General features: G+C 36.3%; 1 protein-coding gene across 2 annotated transcripts in view; it reads left to right on the top strand.

Moving 5' to 3' along the window:
- LOC135155127 (uncharacterized) overlaps positions 1 to 15,280 on the top strand; it is a 93,116-nt gene that overhangs the window by 27,719 nt on the left and 50,117 nt on the right. The gene's annotated exons all lie outside the window — the stretch shown is intronic.

Below are 15,280 nucleotides of genomic sequence, written 5' to 3'. Positions count from 1 at the left end.
CTATCGATTCGTAGATGGGTGACACCTGTGTACATAGACTCAAGGGGAACTTCAAAATGCAGTAGCCAAAATACAAGTAATTTTAGAGAGAGGAAAAAACAAACAAAATAAAACATATTATATACATTTATTACAGGTGCTATATCTTATAATATGTTATGCAGAGAGAACTTAAAAATAAGAGAGTCTATGTGTCCTTCTTACGAAAGACACAAGTGCTCTCTGGTGTGAAGTTTCTGCGGAAGACAATACTCCCTCGAGATCTGCTGCCTCTTGGCAGTCTGTATCCACTAACAGCATTGTTCTTTCTATAATATATTTTGCGCATTCAGTTAGAAAATGTCTTGTTGTTTCGGGCACTCCACAAACATCGCATAATCCAGTTAGGTGTGTTTTGAAAAGAAATAGGTTTTGGTTTATTCCTATATTATCCATTCTTAGACAGTGCAAAATGGATTCACTATTCTTGTGGTTCAAGGAACACTTAAAATTTCCTGCTACATTTTTTTGAATTCTTTTTAAGGGGGATACAGTTTCCTCCCATCTATTTTGTCATTTTTGCATATAATACAATTTGATCATACTATTTGATTCTCTTTTATTTAGTTTATTATGGATGTCAATTGTGGGGTGTATTAAAGCACTTTTGGCGGCCTTATCTACCCCTTCATTACCAGTGATATTACAATGCCCAGGTATCCACTCATAACAGATATGTATTCCTTTATGATGAAGTTGTGTCTGGAGCATCAAAAACTCATAAATGAACTGTTCTTCATTGTTGTTTTTTAAAGCTTCTAGTCAGTGGCGTACCTAGGATTTTCCATAGGGGGGGGCAAAACCGTCCGCCAAAAAATTTGACAAGCAAAAAAAAAAAAAAAAAAAAAAAAAAAAAAAGGTCTTCGATCACAAATAAAGGATTTCGTACCAGAAAAAATTTGACAAGCAACAAAAAAAAAGGTCTTCAAGCTCGTCAGGGGGCCATTGAAGGTCTTAAAGCTCGTCAGGGGGGGGGGGGCAAAAAAGGTTTTTCAAGCCCGTCAGGGGGGGCAAAGATACGTTTTTGCATGGGTTGTGACTCGTCAGGGGGGGCAGAGTGCCCCCCCCCCTGCCCCCCCCCTGCCCCCCCCCGTAGGTACGCTAGTGCTTCTAGTGCTCCAAGAGTCACAGAAAATAACCGCTCCTGTGAGTAATCCTGGCACCTATATTTGGTTTAACCAATATAGTGACAGAATAATCGCAGCTAATTCTGCTCTGTAAGAGGATGTATTGTTGTGTAGTCTTTTGGACTCTACATGATTGAAGCGTGTCTGGAGACTTTGAGCCATCCGTAAATATATGTAGGTGGTTTGGCCACTTCTGATTAATAAGTTCTATACTTCTCTGTTTTTGGAGCGAGGGGTTGTCTGCCTTGGAAATAAGGTCACTGAGTTCATTTGATACTGATGTGGTCTCATAATGCCACTTTGGAATGGGTGTTGTAATAAACATGTCCTCAATCTTGTATGATAAAATCGGTGGTCGATACTAGCACTCTTTGACCAAAGGGTTCCCGAGTATTTTGATTCACTTGTATGTTAAATTGCCAACAATCTTTCAAGTCCTCCATCAAAGGGTGGTTTGGGATACTTTCAATACGTTTTTTTCAATTTGACACTTAGCATTTCCCGACGTAAGTCTGAAGGCATCTCCCCCAGCTCTACCTGTAATGTTCTGAGAGAAGTTCCTTTTCTTGCTCCAGCACAGATTAGCAGGGACTGATATTGGATCGAGTTCAATATATTTTTTACATTTGTTGTTGCAGAGTTGTATGCTTCGCAGGCGTAATCCATCAGTGACCGTATGATGGCTCTATATACCTGGAGGGTTTCCTGCGCGCTGTTACAAAATGGGCTGTAAGCAATACATTTAAGTACATTTATTTTTTGTTTACATCTCTGAACAATGCTATCAATATGTGGCTTCCATGTCAATCTCTTATCAAATAATACACCTAAATATCTGTGCTCTTTTTGTGGAACGAGAATACATTCATTCAAAGTGATCCTGAAATGTTCTTCTCTATTTGAACGTGAGAATAGCATTGTACGAGTTTTGTCATGAGATATATTCAATCCCCATGATGAAAACCAATTGTTCAATTCATTTAAATATTCTTGAATACATTCGCTAGATTCTTTCAAGTCACTTCGGTGTATCCAGATAACGCAATCATCTGCATATAACAGATTGTATACGTAAGGTGAAATAGGAATGTCATGTAGCATTATATTGAACAATTCTGGACTAAGTGTACTCCCTTGGGGGAGACCATTGTTAATTTCCATACATGGAGAAAGTTGCTTTCCTATTCGGACTTGGGAAGTACGACGCGATAGAAGATTATAGATGTAGAGAAGTATGTTGCCTTTCAGTCCTATTTTGCCTAATTTGACTAAAAGTCCTTTGGTCCACAATGAATCGAACGCTTTCTCTAGGTCTACAAATACAGCTATCGTCTTCGTACCGACTTCCAGATTCTTTTGGATACTATTTTCAAGATGTATAATATTATCTAAGGTACAGCGTCCCCTTCTAAATCCATTCTGAATTGGGGATAGTATATTGTGTTTTTTCCAAATAAAACTGGAGTCTCTTTTTTTTTAACCAAACTTTCCATTATTTTCATAAGGCAAGAAGTTAAGGAAATGGGGCGGTATGAATTTGTTAATGTGGGGTCTTTATTTGGTTTCAAAATTTGAATCATTATGGAATGCTTACACGAGGGTGGAATTTCACCGGATTCCCATATTTTGTTGATTAACATAAGCATGGCTTCTTTTGCGTTCGTTGGAAGATTCTTATATACCTGATATCCAATGTTATCTTCCCCGGGCGTTGATTCTTTTTTCGTTTTCAGAATATAATTTAGTTCTGTCATGTCAAAGGGTTCATTAATGGCAAGTTTACCGCCCATTTCCTTAAAGGGGAGATCATTAAATTCTTTATTAATCTCCTCTTCTTTGATATGGGATTTGTTTTTTCCCGTAGACGTGAAGCTTTGTGCGAATGCGCTTGCCTTTTCTTCGTCTGCGGTAATTATCCTACCGTCTGCATGAAGAACTGGAATTTTATTGGTTGGTTTAGTTTGTGAACCATTTAGTCTCTTTACAGATCGCCATATCATCGTTAGGGGCGTAAATCGATTAAATTTAGAGCAGAGTTCCCGCCAATATTGCCGTTTTGCCTGTCTAACGAGTCTTTGCGCTTCTGCTTTCTTTTTTTCTATAGTGTTCCAAAATTTGTTGGAATGGATTTTTCCTTAGTTTGTTTTTTGCTTTATTTCGTTCCCTTATTTTGGTAGTGCAATCGTTTGTCCACCAGGGAGTTGGGTTTTGTTTGTGTTTTTTAAAAGGTGGGGTAGTTTCCTCCAGAACACTTGTGATTAGTTTTATGAAAAGGTCATAGGTTTCTGAAGCGTTCAATGCACTCGTTGTACTAGGGTATGTGTTTCTAAAGTGTTCCTAGCACTTCTTCCGAAAATTTGACCAGTTCATATGTTTAAGAGACCATTTTTTGGTTGGGTAGTGATCTGGATCATTCATGGTTGGGGCTTTCCTAAGATGCAAATCAATTCTGACAGGGAAGTGGTCGCTGCCACAATTGTCAGATAGGACCTGCCATTCACAATTAATAGCTAAAGAGGGTGAGGTGATGGATAAATCAAGACAAGATATTTTACCTGTATGTGGATCTAATCGAGTCCCAGAACCATTATTAAGTATGACGGGGTTATTTAGGGCAAGAAAGTTTTCAATTAAATGACCGTTGCTATCAGTTTTCTCACTCCCCCATAGAGTGTTATGGGAGTTAAAATCTCCTACTATCAATAATTTCGAGGTGTCCTTGACTTTTTGAAGGAGTAAATTTAAGTCGTATTCTTTTAGTTTTTCACATGGATTATAGCAATTAATATTTGTAATAAAAGACTTGTCCATGTGTATATTAATTGATTGCATTTCGCAATCTACATTTAGAGATATGTATTCGTAATCCAATGAGTTATGAATATAGAATGCACATCCCCCTCCTCTTCGGGAATTTCTGCTTTTAGAAAAACAAGTATAATTAGGAATATGTATTGATTGAGAACCTTGATACCATGTTTCTTGTAAACATATTAAATGGATAATTTCATATCTTTTACAATGTAAATATTTAACTAGTTCATCACCGTGCCCTTGCATTCCCTGCGCGTTCCATTGTAAAATGACGAGCGCGGGCATTATAACACTTATTAGCTTGCTTGTGCTGGAAGTTGTTCCGCGGCTGTTCTGATAAAAGACATAATTTCCGCCTCTGATTGGTCTTTTGCAAAGTTCATGAGTAATTTGGCAAAGAAAGTAACAAGTTGTTCATTGCTAGCTGCTGTTAGAAAATTGTCTTCTTTTGGTGCTGGGCGTGGGGTCTTGAACTTCCTAACATTAGAAAACGACTGTGTGGGGATCTGATAATTTGTGGGTGTTGGTCAACGAACGTAGAGGGCAGCAACACACAAGCGTGTTGCTCTAAGGAAGGTCAACTCGATACGCGCATGCAGCTGAGCTGCGCGCGTATTTTATTGTTCATGCCAACGAAATCAAATGCCGATCCAATACAACAACAAATTAGTAGCGATCAAGAAACGAATATGAAAGAATATGACTACAACAATGTCAAAGATAACATTTAAAAATATGTTGAGGAATATACTTACATATAAAAACATACTTTGATATTTAAAACTTTACAAATATAAGTTTCAGGAAACTAAAATCATTACCAAATCGGTGATTGTTGTTATCAGCGATTTCACCAGACGGCTGTATTAGGTGATTTGCGCCGAGACGATTTTGTGACCACTCGCAAAGCATTTCGGGATTGAATATAACCACCTTATTTTCTCTGAGCTCTTCGCTGAACCCATCATCACTCTATGCTACATTATGCTCCGTCGTCTGCTTAGATCTCAACCCCTAGTCTAGCACTGGTACTTGTTCTGCTAGGCGTTGATCAGCATTTATCTGCAGCCCATAGGCCGTGACTCATTTATTTATTAGAACCGGCAGCAGTGCCAATGGGTATTAAACAAACTTATTCACGTACATATATCAGTAGTATTTCATTTCTTTTCACCATTTTCCCAAAAACTTATAAATTTAGAAATACATTCCAATCAGTAATAAGTGAAGTCTACATCTAACTTAGATCTTGATCATGTTGATCGATAGACCCAAAGCTTCAGTCTCTGTATTTTGGTTGTTCTGCTGACCTGCGCTGGCTCACTCTCACCGATGGAGATTATAGTAATATGTCAGAAATTGTTGAATAAATCCCCAAAAACGACGGTTATTCCTGTCTAGTTGATCGATAGACCCAAGTCTAAAGATCTAACTTTATTAGTCTAACTAGACAAATGCTTTGACCAGTCTCGATCTGTTAAGATGTTGTTCCACACTGGATATCTAACTTTAAGTAGATCTAGAATAGATCTAGCACGACTTGTTGGTATGAGATAGTCTATGTAAAAACAAAAAAATAATAAAATAATAATAATAAACTCAAAACAGACGGATTTCACCCTGTCATATATAGGACGCCTAAACCTAGACCATTTGAGGGTTGGTCCATGCGTGCTAACTTTGGTTTAAATTAAGGCCAGCCTGCATGGGCTAGCCGCTAGGAGGTTATGATTTTTTAGTCCGTTAAATGCCTACAGGGTAAATTCCTTGAGTCTAACTGTTAGATCTAGAAGATTATATGGTTGACAAGTTACCGTTAGGCCTTAGCGTTAGACATGAAATCCTTGAAATTCACTTTAGAAAATGCATATAAAATCACGACAAGCTCAGTCACTTTGCTCTTTCGCTTTCGAAATTTCTCAAACAAAAATTACGCGTTCTGCCGGCCAAACACAGGCCAGGCCCAGGAAAATTAACCAATTGCAATATGGCAAACAAATTACGTAAGTCTTTAAACATTGATTGCAGAGAATCAATGGTCAAATTAAGATATGGATGCTGTCTATCAAATCAACTTTCTGCCCAAAATCAGAAATTAAGATGGTCTAATCTAGCCCCCATCCCTAGTCCAGGCCTACCCTAACTTTAAGTTACTGGGTTAGGTCTAACGCAAAACGATGATGGCACTCTGCCAAACGATGTAACATTGCAATCAGTTTCCATCAATTGGCTGATTTTCTTAGAAATTATTGAAGAAAACCAGGGAAAATGTGGATAGGTGGCCGTTTATTTAAGCTTTAATTTGGCTTTGGAAGTTTGGTTGCTCAATCGACTTTCGACGCGACGCAGCCTGGCTGTGCAGCTGCAGCGCAGCGCGCAGCCAATGCATGGGTTTTTTTCGCCGTCCATAGTCTCGGACTCGAAGTTGAAATTTAGACCCGGATTTCGGGGAAACAGCGCCTTTATTTCAGATTTATAGATTTAAAAGTCGAATGAAATTAAAAATTTGAAATCTAACCTTGAACAATCATCGTTGATAAACATCAGCCCTGAAGCAATTGCACTTCAAATCAGACTAGGCAAATTGGACGTCATTGTCTATGTTGCTAGAAGGTCTATGACGAGTCGCCTGAAGCCCCAGCGCATCATCAACGTCACTAGCTAGCTGCGCGACCGGCCCAGACTCGGCGCACCCAGGCCAGAAAAATGACCTCGATTATTACGGTGGTTGTCTATGCATTAATTAGTGGTGCAGCGAAATTCAGCAGAAGAAAATAAGAGATATGAGGTATCCTCGTCATAGACTTAATATTCCAAAATGAGGAAAAATGTCAAAATCATGATTATTTAAGCTAAATATTTTCTTTAAAAATGAAAGTAATATCTGTAATATTTTTACCCAGAATAACCGATCTAATAATTGTTCATTAAAAAAATATTTGAAATTAACAAATGAAAAAAAAATCAACTCGACAAATTTCCCAAAACCCCACCTTATTTTTTTAGAGTGGTCACAAAATTCGAGCGGAGTTGACCTTCCTTAGAGCAACACGCTTGTGTGTTGCTGCCCTCTACGTTCGTTGATTGGACCCTAACGTATATTATGACGTCATTAAAATGGCGTCGGAAGTCAAAATATCAATTTTGCGTGTTATGACGTCATTATTATTATTCAAATTTGGCTCTAACTCCGTGAATATTGATCAAATTTCGCCCAATTTTCGATGTGTTGTAGCTTAGGTCTTACTTTTTCTGAATTTTTGCCTTTATTTTTCATTTCTATAAACGGATCATCCTCAAAAATTGCAAATAATAAAGGCGTGTCATTTTTACTCATTTTGCGTGTAATCTCTATGGGACATGACTTTTTCTCAAAACTAGATTCTACATTCCTTTATTTCGTGAGTCATATCTCCATTTTTTTCTTGTCAGCTATCCCTGAGCTTTTAATTTGTTGTAGCTGAGATTCTAAGCTTTCGGAAGTGTTGCCTTTATTTTTCGATCAGATGCCGGGATCATGCCCGTATTTCACTTGCAAAATTGGATTTGAGATTCTCGTATTTTCCTTACGTGTAAAGTCTATGGGAAATATTCTAGCTCAATCGGTTAGGCGTCAGACTTGCATCTCATTCAATCATGCGGGCAGGGGTTCGAGTCCGCGGGTGAACATGATTTTTTTTTTTTTTTACTTGCGCACGATCAATTATAAGAATTCTAATAAATAATAGTTAAAATATTGCAAAATAAAACAGATTATAATTACTTTTTTGATATCTAATCATATCCGTCTATCTATCCGCTGTCTATGTTAAAATCTATCTATCTATCTGTCTGTCTATCTATCTACCTACATGACATATCTATCTCTCTGTCTAATATATATCTATCTGTTTGAATATGTCTCTCTCTCTCTCTCACTCTATCTATCTATCCATATGTCTGTCTGTCTATATTGCAGACCTACAGTATATCTATCTATCTGTCTATCTATCGATCTCTCTCTCTCTCTCTCTGTCTAATATATATATCTATCTGTTTAAATATGTCTATCTATCTATCCATCTATCTATCTATCTATCTATCTATATGTATGTCTGTCTTGCTATCTATCTATCTATCTATCTATCTATCTATCTATCTATCTATCTATCTATTTCTCTAATATATATCTGTTTTAAAATGTCTATCTTTCTTTATCAATCTATTTGTCTGTCTCTCGCTCTTTCTCTCTCTCTCTCTCTATCTATATATCTGTCTGTCTATCTATCTATCTATCTATCTATCTATCTATCTATCTATCTATCTATCTATCTATCTACCTACATGATATATTTATCTAACTATCTATCTTTCTTTCTATCTCTCTATCGTTTTTCACGGCATGTATTTGCCGTATGTCCAATTTTTTGGCAGTTGAAGCATCTGCTGACAGGGGGGGGGGGGGATAAACACCCTAACCTCCATTCTTTGAAAACACATTGATATTTCTTTTGGGAGAGACTGTGTGTCAAAGAATAAAATAACACTACGTGTCGGGGAAGTAATAGGTCCACCCTGTGTTTCCATATCGACCTCTTGTTTTCTGGGATTTTTTCTCAATATTCTTTTGGCGTTCACAACTCTTTGACTTTTTAATTCTGCTGTTATTTCCTGGTCTGTCATTTCGGTTGGTACTCCTGAAATTACTCCCTTTTGCAGGTTTGGACGATTGTTTATTTTTACTGGGATATTTCCAATAGATTGAATTTCCTGGATTCGTTTGTACTGTTTGATATTTTGGCATTTCACGAAAATTCCGTTTCTATGAGACTTTATGTATTCGGGAGAAAGGCCTGTGCAATTTTCGATAGCTCTAATGGCAACTGATAGGCTAACGTTTTTTAATGATTTATCACGATCTATTGGTACAATGAAAACTTTCAGGTTTTGGTTTCTTGTTTTTGCAGATGGGGTGCGGAATTGGAACTCATTGTCAGACTCACCCGACGAGCCAGTCCTGATAGATACGTTTTCTACACTGACACTTCCTTCTCTAGTTTTACGTTTTTTCTTTCGTCTAGACGTTTCTACTGTTTGAAATTCGCCTTCATGATCTGTGTAAGGGGTACCCGATTCAGATTCTCCCCTAAAAAGAGGATGTGGATACTTTGCCGCCATTATTGGCATGTGCCAATTTGGCGGGAAATTTGAAAATCAAACAAGTGCTGTATTAGTCGTGTATAAAACTAAAGCCCAAAATGTTTGCTTACCAGTTTTATGTTCGAAGTATAGCAAATATAGCTAGAATGGTCCCTATTCCAGATAATATAAATCCATATATATAGGCAAAAATCCAAAGATAGGCAAAATTCCAAAGATAAAGCAAAATATCGAGCGAGCGAAAAATTCGCAACACGTCCGTCCGCGGCAATCTCTCGCGGCAATCTCTCGAGTCAATCTCACTACAATGTGTGTGTGTGTGTATTTGAGTTTTGTCAGACGTGTATCAATCAGATATGATTATTTACGTCTGGGACCGACATTTAACGTCACCATCCGAAAGACGTGACCAGGGCTCGAACCTCGAACCTCTGCATCAATTTGTAACTTCCCCACAGCTTGGATTACAGGCGCACGCCACAACGCCCAGTTATGGGCTAGTTATGTCACTACAATGGTGTAGTCTTTGCTCCAGACCCAGTTATTTCAAAATAGGACATTATAAGAAACAATAAAAACGAACAAACAGTATCAGCAAAGACCCCACAATATCATTGATGTAGAATAACGTTGTTTTTGTTGTTATCTTGGGTTTTAAGGCGCGCATCATTTACACCTATGATTAATTTGTCGTCTTTGTGGTATGCGTTATCACATGGATTTTATAGTTTGGAAGATGCTGGGGTCTAAGTTTTAAGATTAATGGTTCGCTTAATTTGTATTCTTAAGAGAACTGGGTGTGGTGTAGAGACAACACTCTAAACCCAAGCATTTTAACTGGGTTTAATTTTGAAAATTGGTCTTAATTTAGCTTTGATTTGTTTTCAATATTTGTTTATCTTTTAAATAACCGGGTTTAGACGAAAGACTAAGCATAATACTCGTGTTATTCCACAGGAATAGGAATATGACAAAGTTTTTAAGATTGGTTAAATTATTTTTAAATTACTGGGTCTGGAATAAAGACAACGCTCTAAACATGTGCTTTTCTACATGGTCTTAATTTGGAGGATTGTTGGTTCTTATATTCGTTGTTGGGGGTTGGGTTTTTTATTGCTTTTTTATTCTTGAAATAACTGTGTCTGGAGGAAATTCTACAATCGATCTTCACGTTATTCCACAGTAATTAGATTATTGGGTATTCGTTTTAGAATATTTGTAAAAACTATTATACTTTTTTTCAAATAAAAACCAAGTCTGGAGAAAAGATGTTTGGTTTACCCATGCATTATTACAATGTTTTGTAGGAGTCTTAGTATTATTAAAAAAAATGGGTGTGGGGTAAATACATATTTTTTTACTTGGTGTAACTTTTGAAAATTGGTCTTAGATTTGATGTTTTTTTAAATTCATTTTAAAAATAACCGGGTCTGAGGAAAGAGTACGTTTTAAAACTCGTGTTATTCCACGAGAATAAGAATATGATAGGGTCTTTGTACGTTAGAATATTTTTTTGTAATTTTTTTAATGATTAGGTCTGGAATAAAGACAACGCTCTTAACCTCTTTTTAAAACAGGATCTTAGGTTGAAGGATTGTTTGATCTTAGATTTTAATTTTTTTTTATTACTATTTGCATTATTTTGAAAAGAAAAATAACTGGGTCTGGCTGAAAGACTACGCTATATGTCCATGTTATCCAGCATTAATAAGATTATGGGGTCTTTATACTGTTTTTGTTGTTGTATTGTTATTTATAATTTTGGAATAACAGGGTTTGGAGAAAAGACTAAGCTCGATTTTCATTTTGATTCCACTGGAATATCATTATGGTATCTTAGTTTGGACTTATATTATAATTTTTTAAATAACCGGGTCTAGAAAAAAGACTTTGGACTTATATTATAATTTTTGAAACAACCGGGTCTGGATAAGACTTTGGATTTATATTATAATTTTTGAAACAACCGGGTCTGGAAAAAAGGATTTGGACTTATATTCTAATTTTTTTAATCAACCGGGTCTGGAAAAAACACTTTAATTATATTATAATTTTTGAATTAACCGGGTCTGGAAAAAAGACTCTGCACTTTTATGCTATATGAACACATTACTATAGGGTTTTAGTTTTTAGTTTTAAGTAACTGGGTCTGGAGAAAAGACTATGCTTGGTTCTGAATTTACTCTTAGTGCATATATTCACAATACGCGCTGTATAAGTTGAAACAACAACAAAGACATTTATTCCACCAGTTTTAATTAACTGGGTCTGGAGAAAAGTCTAAGCTCGATTCTCAATTTTATTCCACTGGAATATCATTATCGTATCTTAGTTTGGACTTATATTATAATTTTTTTAAATAACCGGGTCTGGAAAAAGACAATGGACTTGTATTCTAAATTTTGAAACAACCGGGTCTGGAAAAAAGACTTTGGACTTATATTATAATTTTTGAATTAACCGGGTCTAAAAAAAAAGACTTTGCACTTTTGTGCTATATGAATGCATTACTATAGGGTTTTAGTTTTTAGTTTTAAGTAACTGGGTCTGGAGAAAAGACTATGCTTGGTTCTGAATTTACTCTTAGCGCATATATTCACAATACGCGCTGTATAAGTTGAAACAACAACAAAGACATTTATTCCACCAGTTTTAATTAACTGGGTCTGAGAAAAGTCTAAGCTCGGTTCTCAATTTTATTCCACTGGAATATCATTATCGTATCTTAGTTTGGACTTATATTATAATTTTTGAAATAACCGGGTCTGGAAAAAGACTATGGACTTGTATTATGATTTTTGAAACAACCGGGTCTGGAAAAAAGACTTTGGATTTATATTATAATTTTTGAATTAACCGGGTTTGGAAAAAAGACTGCACTTTTGTACTATATGAACGCATTACTATAGGGTTTTAGTTTTAAGTAACTGGGTCTGGAGAAAAAAGACTTTGGACTTATATTATAATTTTTGAAATAACCGGGTCTGGAAAAAAAGACTTAGCGCATACTTTTTACAATACGCGCCGTATAAGTTAAAACAATGACAAAGACATTAATTCCACAAGTTTTAATTAATTGGGTCTGGAGAAAAGACTAAGCTCGATTCTCATTTTATTCCATTGGAATATCATTATCGTATCTTAGTTTGGACTTATATTATAATTTTTGAAATAGCAGGGTCTGGAAAAAAAGACTTTGGACTTATATTATAATTTTTTAAATAACCGGGTCTGGAAAAAAGACTTTGGACTCATGTTATATTTTTTTAACAACCGGGTCTGGAAAAAAGACTTTGTACTTTTGTGTTATATCATGGACCTACATTACAATAGGTCCATGGCTATATGAACGCATTACTACAGGATTTTAGTTTAGAACGGATTCGCCAAAAATCCCTTCAAATTTATTACATTTGTGGGTAAAGTCAATATTACATTTGTGGGCGATCAAAAATTATTACATTTGTGAGTAAAGTGCATTATTACATTTTGGGTGAAATTATTACATTTGTGGGTAAAGTGTTATTACATTTGTGGGCGTTATTACATTTGTGGGTAAAGTGTTATTACATTTGTGGGTGCAACAGGGGGCACTTTTTTTTTTCCAATAGCATGTACAAAAATGTAAAAACGACCATACAATTGTGATTTTTTTTTGCATGGTCAGCCCCCCACATTTTTGGCTCAGCCCTCCCCCCACACTTTGAAAACCGTTCCGCGGCCCCTGTATTGTGACGTATCATCATAGGGGTTTTGGGTAGTATCCTCTACAACTTGTTAGAACATGTTAAAATTTGAAAATGCTGGTGGCTCCCCCGATTATAGGCCCCTCCCCCATTTTAATATATGGATCAACCACTGATTTGTCCATAAATTAAACTGATCATGAGAAATTGTTAGGAAAATAATACTGTACATTTATGCAGTATAAAGAGTATTTATTCCTAAGTTTTCGAATGTGCTCGCTCAACCATGAAAATGTCAAAAGTTTGGAAAGTGTGTGGTAATAGAAATGACGGATTATAAAAACAACAGCAATTAAAATCACATTTGAAACCAAATTTGCCTCAAATATTCACCTTATTACCCTTTAAAATCAGTCTGTGACATTGAAAATGCCCATTTTCCCACTTCGATGCGTGCCCATTCATCCATAAATAAATAAATTGATTTCTTTTTTGCACATAATTATGCCCATAGGTTGATAAACATTACTGCCAAATGACATTGCTGAAGACAGCCTTGAAAAAAAGTTCCACCATATTGAATAAGGGGTTACTTATTCTTAAACATATGCACCCATAATGTACACAAGTCTATGAGAGAGGAAGTCAAAATTATAAACAATTATGAAATGAGAGTTTGTTTCATGGATGGTTTTTGTTACTTCTGCCAACAGTTATTTCATGAAACTTCGCACATGGCTTCAGAGTAACACTGTCCAAAAGGTGCGCACACCAAAATAACCATTCGATACGGGACAGAGTGGGACCAAGGCCTTGAACTTTCTTCTAATTTGCATAATTTTCGAATATTGTGTGCTCACTGAACATCGGGATTTTCATAAAAATCAAATCAAATGAACCATGCAAGGAGGTTTGTGACAGATATCCATAGTTACAAATTGCATTTTTTCTAATAACGTAAAAAAGAGCTAATCACATTCCACATGTTCATTCAAGCGTGAATGTTTAATTAAACGCCTTTGAACATAACGAAAAAATTGATTGATCGGAGTTTTTGTTTTGAATAAATTTTCATTGAACCGTGAAACGATGGATATTGTTGAAGATACTCTTCCCAAAAATAACTGTCATCATATTCTATCATTTTTATTGATAAAAAATGTGTTAAAAAAATCAAATTATAGCAAATTTGGACTTGTGATTATTCAACCGTGAAATTTAGCCAAAAAAGTTGTATCGTCTTTTAGAAAATACCTTTTACAAGCCTTCTGACCATTTATTATGATGAGAATGTGGAATTAGTTTCAATAAAATGGAATCAAAGTCATGATATTTGGCTTGTGACTTTTGAAAAGTGACATTTTTGCCTTCTGACGGTGCTCACTAAAGCAAGGTAAAATATGTCCATAACATTTACTCAGAGGGTGGCTTATAAAATTACCTACACGCTCATGTAAAAATATATTAAAAACTCGCATTGGTTCGGAAATTATTGATGTTTGTTCAAGGGAGGACTTACTTTTTTTGTTGTGTGTATATATATGTATATATATATATATGTGTGTGTGTATATATATATATATATATATATATGTGAAAGAAATGGATGAAGAGAATATTGGTAGCCGTAGCTTAAATCCAGGTTCCCCAGAGCTATCTACCCTTTGGAAAAATTGGTGATGCCGAAAAAATGTCTCCGCCGGGAATCGAACCCGGGCCCCTAACTTTGAACGCCGGTGCATTAACCACTAGACCACAGAGACGGTTTAGTGGCTAGGGCGACCCCGATCCGATTGATCGTCAGATAGACAGATTTTCGACACTATACTACTCGGGGGCCGTGCCACCGGGCTAGCTGCATACATGCCCGTTACGTAGGGATGCATACGCACTCACACGCTGCCGATCCGTTCCAAGGACCCCCTTTCTCACAAACTGTAGTTCCGAAGCCCGTTCCGAGGACCCTCCTTTTTACAATAAGCCCGCTCCAAGGCCCCCGTTTTTTGTCTCGTCCGCGGCACACCCCTACCACTTTTTTGTTCGAGTAACCTTCTGAACTAACAGCTGCGATTATTCAAATTCGCGCGGAAATTTACTTTAATATTTCCAGACGAATTGAAAAATCGTTGGTCATCTGTTTGAATTCGCATCTCTTATTTAGTCTGCGGTAATCGTTCGTTTATCCTTCGTGTGTTTTTGTCGCGCATAGTCCCTCTTCGTGCTTTTGCCAAAGTGGACCGATCTCGACAGAACCCGTATATGTGTGGGAATATTACGTATATTTCATAATTCATGTTCATATAACCTTTGTCGTTGATATATTGCTTTTGTTGATTTGTAATCATCACTAAAATTTGTAAGGAAAGGGCCAGTAGTTTGCTTCCCCAATGCTCGATTGATATACCATACCCATGCTGCCCTTGGTTCAATTTATTTGCCTTTCTTTGCCTAAACTTCTAAATAGACGTGTTCAAT

Source organism: Lytechinus pictus, chromosome 8 (assembly GCF_037042905.1).
Source record: "Lytechinus pictus isolate F3 Inbred chromosome 8, Lp3.0, whole genome shotgun sequence".
In the NCBI taxonomy this organism is placed as follows: domain Eukaryota; kingdom Metazoa; phylum Echinodermata; class Echinoidea; order Temnopleuroida; family Toxopneustidae; genus Lytechinus; species Lytechinus pictus.
This window is presented reverse-complemented; position numbering and strand designations above follow the sequence as displayed.